Below are 8,283 nucleotides of genomic sequence, written 5' to 3'. Positions count from 1 at the left end.
TATCGAACTTTCTGATGGGTCCCTCCTGATGATGTCCAGTGTTAAGGAAATTGGCATTTTTTTCTTATGGTGAATTGAGCTCCTTTTCATATATTTAAAAGCCATCTGTATTTCATTTCCTGTTCATGTTCCCTTGCCAACTGTTGCATTGGGTTGTTAGGTTTTTCTCTTCTTGATTTGATTTGTAGGCACAATTTATATAGTTAGGCTATCCGTGCTTCATCATTTATATTGAAACAATTTTTTTTTCTTAATTTGCTGTTTGTTTACGGCAATTTTTTTTTTTTTTACCAAGCAGAAAATTTTAAGTTTACGTATTCACATCTATCATTCTTTTCTTTTCTGATCTGCCTGTTGTGTGTCACGTTTAGAAAGGACTTCCCCGCTCTCACATTTAGAATTTTCTCCCTGTATTTTCTTGAATCATCTCAGACCGAGGAGTGTTACGATCAGATTAAAAGTTAGAAAACTCATTCTTGGGCTGTCACGTATCGAATAGATGGGAGTAGAACAAGACTAGAGGAAAGGGGGCCCGGTTCAGAGGCTTTTAATAATAATTGGAATGAGGAATAACAAAGGCTCGAGTTTAAAGCAGGAGGGGAAGCAGACTCAGGAAGTGTATAGAAGACAAAATCCGAAGGGCTTGATGAGGATCCCTGGATGTGAGGGGTGAGAGGCAAGGAAACACCTCTCTACACCCAGGTTCGGGGCCTGACTATTGAGGCTTTGAGCACTTACATTGTTGTATTTCTCCTGACGTAAGTGTCCTGGCTTCCCAGTGATATTCGGCACCTGGCAAGGGCAGGAACTCCTCAGGGATCCCTTTGGTTCCCTATGGAGCCTAGGGGCCAGTAAAATGTTTGTTGAGCACACAATGGTATCATCAGAGGGGACACCGTGTGCACCTTGCCTGTGATGAGCCGCTGAGTGACGGTATGTTTACCGCTGTTCTCGCATCGGCAGGAATGACTTTTTAAATCAGTCTTTACAATGCCCTTGTGAAGTAAGCGGGAGTTTTCCCATCCCCTAAGCTCATGACCCACCTTGGTCGGGGTGGGGGGGGGGGGGTTTCTTCCCCGGGTGCCCCACTGACACCTAAACCTGCTGGGCTACATCTTGCAATCTTCCATTATCGCTGGCCTCCTGGCAAGTATTCCTCCAAGATAGCTTCAGGCCCATTCCCTCCTATCCACCTGCGTGCCACCGCCTTGGTTCAGGCCTTGTCTCCTCCTGTGGGGCTTGTGCCAGGAGTCCCCTGCCATCCCGCTGCTGGGATGATTGTTGAGAAGACAAGGCGCGGACAAGGCCTGCTTAAAAGTCACACTGGGCGAAAGACCACAGCAATACTGTGCTTGGTATGTGAGGACCTTTATAAATCAGGTTCTCCCCATCAACCACTCCACATCGACCTCAGAACACTTCTCTGTCCCCAGACAGAACAGGTCCTTGCACATCTCCGTGCCTTTGGCCTTGCCGTGGCAGGCAGAATAATGGCTGTCCCATGATGTCCGTGCTCCTGTCCCCGGAGCCCGTGACTATGTCACCTTCTGTGGCAAAGAGCGGCCGAGGCTGTTAGGCAGTTGACCATCCAATAGAAAGATGACTTTGGCTCATCCCAGTGAGCCCAATGTTGTCTCAAGTGTCCTCCCAACTGGGAGAGGAACCAGAATAGGGTCAGAGCCATGCAATTTGAGAAGGACTTCGCCTTGAAGGTGGAGAAAGGGGCCATGAATCAAGGGGTTGGGGCAGCTTCTAGAAGGTCCCCGGTGGAGCCTCCAGAAAGGAACACAGCCCTGTGGGCACTTTGGTTTTGGCCCAGTGAGATCCTTGTCAGACCGCTGACCTCCAGAGCTATGAGACAATAAGTTTGCTGTTGTTGTGAGCTGCTAATGAGTAAGTGATTTGTTACAACAATAATAGGAAACAAACACACTCACCATACTCTGCCTTTCCCTAATTGCTTTGCCCAGTTTAATGCACCTCTTCTGGAAGATTTCATCAACTCCCACAGGCAGAGGGAGTGGCCGTAGTCTCCAGAAGTCCCCTTCTGGTATCATTTTTTTGCAGATCTCTTAGCGGCACCAGGCTGCACCAATTTATCTGATTCCGTATCTACCTCTCCCACGAACCAGAAACTTGTTTATTAGCGTTAGGATTGTCTCTCATTTATTTTTGTCTCCCCAGGAGACAAAAGGACCCGGCACTTAATGTGACAAGAAGGAATGACTGATGAGAATAGAGGGCAAGTGAGATAGTAACAGGCTGAAGGAGCCACGCCAAGCCTTGCCACCCCAGGCTGACCCGGGTACATGGCGTCCTCCGTAGAGCAAACAGCTTTGCTTCCAGATTTTGCATTTCTCCCCCAAAGCCTTGCTGGTTCCAGACCCTTTTTTCTTTGGGCAACTGGAGAAATGGCTCAGCTCTAAAATGTTAGTCTCTGCCTATCTGTTGCTTAGATGTTTAGACCAAACCGTGAGCCCGGGGATGACAGAGCCTTTGACAAATCTGAGCACCCATGTGTTCTCAGCACATTCTAGTCTCTGAAGGGAACAATGGGAGAAAGTCCTGGTGTTTAGTGACTTGATTCTCCAGCTGGAGAGGCAAATGATAACCAGATGAAAAGTGTGCGGCCCGGCAGAGGGTAAATGACATTAGAGGTCAATAAGACAGAAGGAGGGATCAAATGGAAGTCCCAGCCACGTGTGATCAGAGTCTAGGGAAAGGTTTCCGATGGGTAGGGCGGACTGGAGCTGGGCCCAGCTGGGTGTTGCTGGGGGCTCCGTGGGGATGCTGCCATTGCTAGAGATCTTGAACGCCGTGGATTTCAGTAAGGGTGGGGTCCGGAGAGAAAATGTCTAATTCTGCAGCCCCACGCATTCATTCGTTCAACGAACATTTTAGGAGCCACTCCTAAGCCTTCTAGGAATGGGGCAGGAGAATAAAGAACAGGAACACAAATCTGAAGGCCACTGGGTAGCCATTCTGGAAGAGCACACATTTTCATCCAATTCGGTTGTGATCCGAATCAAATGCTAGCCTAGGTGTTCGATAAATAAACATCTATGGGTGGTTGAGAGATCACTCGCAGCCAGGAAGGATCAAGGGAGGCTTCTTGGCATCAGAAGTTTTCTTCCTTGGCCTTGAAGGATAGTCAAGCTAGTGCTAGGTGGGGATGGAGAAGGCAGGTTGGGTTGAGAGCTCGGCTTTTTTAAGGTGCATATATTTTAATGGGGATTTATTTTCTGCATTGTTAAAGCTTAATGGCTCCCTCAAATCATAGTGACATGAAGGGAAGGCAAAGCAGTTCACCAAGCAGCGGATTTTGCCCTGAGCAAAGGCACTTCTCCATGCGTGGAACAGTCCCCCACTGTTTCCTGTAAGAGCCTGGGCCAGCTTTGGAAATCAAACAGGAGCCCTTAAAGAAAACATTCCCTCACCAGCAAAGGAATAAGTAAGGGCTGGGTTACCCCAGGACAACACCTGCCGGACCGTCATGCTAATGGCAGCTACAGGAAACCATCCTGGCCCCACTCAAGGTGAACACCCAAGGAGAGATGAGTCTTAATTACCTTTGCATTGTAGGTCCTCTGCCTCCTCGCCCAGCGCCCAGATAGCCAGGTGTGCTGCCCGCTGGCTTTCTTACCTGAGGGATGGGATGAACAGACGGCTGAGTGGACAGACGGACGGAGAGATGAACTCCTGCCGTTCCGCGTGCTGCCACTGAATGGCGGGGTATCACAGTCTTCTTGAATGCCCAGTCCGTCTTCTGCGGGAGGAGGTGTGGCTGAGATAGTCTTCATCACGTGGTATGTGGACATTGACGTGGGTCATGTGTCTGTGAGTCCCCTGGGGAATCCCTGGAAGGTTGTGGAAGAGTAGAGTTCTAGAGGTCTGGAGCGTGAGGGTAGTAAAATTCGGCTCCCGTAGCTTGTGAAGGGGAACGTCAAGGTGAAGGGAGATGTCCCAGGTGGTCTGAGACTCCTCTCCCGGACTTTCTCGCTGGGAGGGTTGCTCCTTACCTCCTTCTTTTGGTCAAAGGTCAGTTGATTTGAAACTCTTCCCAGTGAGGACAGCAGACAGCCAACAGTGTAACCACGACTTCTAAAACCCAACTAAACAAACCGGTTGATTTGAGAGCTTAAGTAGCGTCACTGTGAAATAATCCAGGCAGGAGGGTGAGGACACAGAAATCCAAGCTCCCAAGCCAGGAGCGCCTCCCTGGCTCCTGCCCTCCCAGCCCCCAAGGCTACAGGAAGGAGGAGGCCCCACCACTTGGCAGGGGTCTCAGTAGGAATGTTCTCATTTCCGAGGCTGCTCTGACCTGGCCCGGGGAGGCTTGGGGGTGAGTGCAGAGAAAGGAGGCAGCTTTTATATTCTGAAGAATCTTCCAGCACTTCCCCAGTCCAGGCCTTGAGGTCCTGGCCCTGTTCCAATTTGAGTAATTACATTTTCCCTGTGCAAATTCCTCCCCTGAATTTGCAGAGATGCACTGGTGGAGGCCCGGCCTCCCTGGTAGCCTTGGCAGTCTCCCTCCAAAACCAGGCCCCTTGGCCTTCTTCTTGGCTCCTCTAGGGGAGGCCTGGTTCCCAACCAGCAGCAGCAGCCACCCTCCCCATCGTGGCCCTAATCATCTTGGACACTTAGGGAGACATTTTAAATCTGCCTGAGGGCTCGTGAAGGCATCAGGGATAGAGGTGGCCCAGAGGAAAGACCAGAGGTGACCAAAAGGAGTCCTGGATTCGGGTCACGCTCTGTCTGCCACCTGGAGTAGATCGCTTCCTGTCACTCAATGCCTGTTTTCCTGAAAAGCGAGACAGACGGAGATCGATGGCTTCCAAATCCTTTTAGGAGCACTTTCAAAAGCCTTACAATACATGCATCTCTCTCTCTCTCTCTCTTTTTTTTTTTTAGGACAAAGATTAAACCAGGAGGTTTCTTAGCTAGTGGTGCCCATGGTCTCCCAGAGAACTTACTAGGGGCCTTTGAGGTGTCTGCATTCTTCCATTTATCAGCTGTGTGACCTCGGAAAGACTAATGAACCTCTCTGTCCCTCAGTGTTCCCATCTGGGAAATGAGTATGTATAGATTTACCTCCAAGGGGTCCTGCAAGAAGGACATGAATTCATACACCTACAGCACTTAGAACAGTAATAATAGCTAACACCAGCTCTGTGCCAGGCACTGTTCCATGTGCTGTGCTTATAATAACTCCCGTGAGCCTCACAGCGACCCTACAAGATAGGTGCAATTGCTATCCCCATTTAGCCCATGAGGGAATGGAAGAACAGACAGGTTAGGCCACTTTCCAATGGTCACACAGCCAACATGGGACTGGAATCCAGGCAACCTGGTGCCGGAGTTTGGGCTCTTAAGACGCTGTCCTGTCTGCCTTATCCTGCAGTCATCACTCAGTATCATGCCAAGTCCTTTTTAGCATTAACGTCTTGGAATTCTGTACCATTTACATGAGATTAAAAGTGTACATTTTGGGGCGCCTGGGTGGCTCAGTCGGTTAAGCGTCCGACTTCGGCTCAGGTCATGATCTCACGGTCTGTGAGTTCGAGCCCCGAGTCGGGCTCTGGGCTGATGGCTCAGAGCCTGGAGCCCATTTCAGATTCTGTGTCTCCCTCTCTCTCTGCCCCTCCCCTGTTCATGCTCTGTCTCTCTCTGTCTCAAAAATAAATAAACATTAAAAAAAAAAATTAAAAAAAAAAAATAAAATAAAAGTGTACATTTCTCGGCATGGTGTTTGTCACGAGGCAAGTGAGTCAAAAGAGTTTAAAGGTCTGCTCCCTTTTCTTTCCGTTTGTCCGCGTACGTTCACCCCCGACAGGAAATGATAGGCTGCCTTTTCCAAAAAGTATGCACTAGTAACTTCAGAAACAATATCCTCAAGGGGGATATACCTGGGAGACATTCTTTCCCTGCACCTACCCCTCTTTCTGTTTCAACTCCTGCCCCAACCATCCTGAGAATTTAAAAGATCACCTTATGTCTTAATAGCTGATTCTCCAGTCTGGGTGCCGCAAGCACTGTGCTCCCCTTGAGGACAGACTATGTTCCCGCATCTATGAATCTCTTCAGTCGAGCACCGGGCCTGGCACTTAGTAGGTTCTCAATAAATGCTTGCTGGGTGAGGAGAGGAATTTAATTTATTAAGCAGGCAGTTGGCTTCGGGTCTAAGTCAGTGGTGAGAGGGCGCCACAGAGAATCTCAAGAATCAGCCAAAGGTTCTGGCTGGACGTGATAAGCCCGGGGAGGCGAGCAGGGCCAAGAGGAAGGACAGGTGGACAAAGCGGTGCCTCGCTGAGGAAGCCCTGCTGGGCTTGGGCAGAACGGGGCACCAGAACCAGGCTGCTGCGGACCCCATGGACGATGCGGGCTGGCCGTGGTGATGGAGGTGGGGATGGTGGAGATAAAACGTGAGCCCCAGGACCCTTGGGGGAAATCAGCTGTGAGCTGGGCAACAGCGTCGGCGGAACGGATGCAGGAGTGGGGGAAACTGAGGCCGGAAAGCGTGGTGGTTCCTCTGACCCCGTGGCACAGTGGGTGGCCACAGCTTGGGGATGAGAGCTAGAGTGGAAACGGGGGAGGCAAGAGGCCTTGCCCCCATCTCTCCGTGATGCTCTATAAAGCGGAGAGAGTGACCCCCAGCCTGCAAGAGCCGGCAGAGGAGGGACCAGCTGACAGTGCCCCCAGGGTGAGGTCCCAGGGAGCCAGGTGACCGATTTCAGTTTAAGTGGAGTGTTTCTGTTTTCACAACTGTCTGTCGAGGGCCCTCAGTCACTCGTTATGCCGGACCAGCAGACGGTTTCCAAAAGCGGGTTGCTCGGCTGGCTTAACCCACTTCAGAGCCAGTGTTTACCTGACGTTTGCTCGGTCAGCAAGCATCTGTTGCACACTCACCAGGGTCCCTGTTCTGTGCCAGAGGCAGAGGGGATGCCACACCATCAAGACCCCAAAGCCACAGGGTTGACTCTGAGGCAGACACGGGCCTCTCTCCAATATGAGTGAGGAGCTGACAGCGGGCGAGCTCTTTGCGCTTACAGGAGCCTGAACGTGGGGCCTGGACTAAGCAGGGGACGGCTCCGCTAGAACAAGGAGTGGTCGGTGTCTTCCCCTCTTCATTTCTGTTTTCTTCATGTCTCCATCTTCCATTGGTTCTGTCCTCCTCCTAAGAGCCCCACGTGTCCCTGCTCTTGGCCTTACCACGTTCAGGCTGGTTACGCTTGGCTCCCCTAGTCCGAGCTCACAGCCTCAGCTCCCTGACCCGCTCACTACTGCCTGGCTCTACCCCAGCTTGTTAGCTCCCCGGGAGCCCCAGCAGGGCCCCAGCAGGGGCTGGGGGGGGGTGGTGCGCGGCACCTGCACAGGGCTATGGCTCACAGCGCCTGCTCAGACCAGGGGTCTCCACCACGTGTGTGCCCCTCGCTGTCCTGCCCATCTCTTCCCTCGGCCTCACAAACAGACCCCCTTCCTCCCATCGGCAGCGGAAGAAAATAACCGGGGAGGTGACATGTGCTCTCTGTGCAGAAGCCCTTGTTGGTGTCAGCCGTGGCTGTTTGAATGTGGTCCACATGTGGCTCGTGTGTGTGTGTGCGTGTGTGTGCGTGCGTGCCTGTGCTTTCTGCGTGAGCCAAACACTCTGAATCTGTTTATTTCCCTTTTACGATCACTTTCTCTCCCTCCGTAAAGCGCCAGGACGGGCCCGGCGTGCCAGGAATTGCTTGCAAGTGGTCCTCCAAGCCCGGAGCCGGCCTCTGCTGTCCCCATGCAGTGCGCGTAATGGGTCCTCCCAGGGACAATTTGCATAAAGGATAAATAAGAGAAACCCAATGTGAAGTTTATTCATTTTTAAATCCTGCAGCGTTTGTGATTGAAGGCCCAAGCTCAGATGTTTGCCGGATGCGTCCCATTAAGACTCGGGGCTTTGTCTAATGTCTGCTCTGTTTCTGCAGGGGGGTGTAATGCACACTCCTTCCCCGCACTGGAGTGCCATTTCCAGAACCTCCTGCTCGACGAGGGACAGAGGAACGGCGGGCTGTGTTCCCTTCTACCAGGCCCCCTCGCTTTAATTTGCTGTAACAGAGCCAGCACATTAAATACAAAACATATTGATGTTCTTGAGAACCCTGGAGGGTCTTTACCCCTTCCTCGTCAGAGGAGCCTGGCATGCCGGGAGGGAGAGAAGATGGTGTTCGGCATGCACGTGGGGTGGCGCCTCCAGCGGGTCACAACTGATCGTCTGCCAAGAGCTGTGACCTCCCAGAGGACAGCGGGTGG

General features: G+C 51.6%; 1 long non-coding RNA gene across 1 annotated transcript; it reads left to right on the top strand.

Annotated features, from left to right (window-relative positions):
- The first annotated feature begins 850 nt into the window (after positions 1–850).
- LOC125148625 (uncharacterized) lies at positions 851–8,068 on the top strand. The gene is made up of 3 exons (XR_007145669.1): positions 851–933; positions 3,583–3,806; positions 7,959–8,068. It is a non-coding gene; the product is annotated as an uncharacterized LOC125148625 (long non-coding RNA).
- The last annotated feature ends 215 nt before the right edge of the window (positions 8,069–8,283 follow it).

This window comes from Prionailurus viverrinus, chromosome D3 (assembly GCF_022837055.1).
Source record: "Prionailurus viverrinus isolate Anna chromosome D3, UM_Priviv_1.0, whole genome shotgun sequence".
NCBI lineage: Eukaryota > Metazoa > Chordata > Mammalia > Carnivora > Felidae > Prionailurus > Prionailurus viverrinus.
This window is presented reverse-complemented; position numbering and strand designations above follow the sequence as displayed.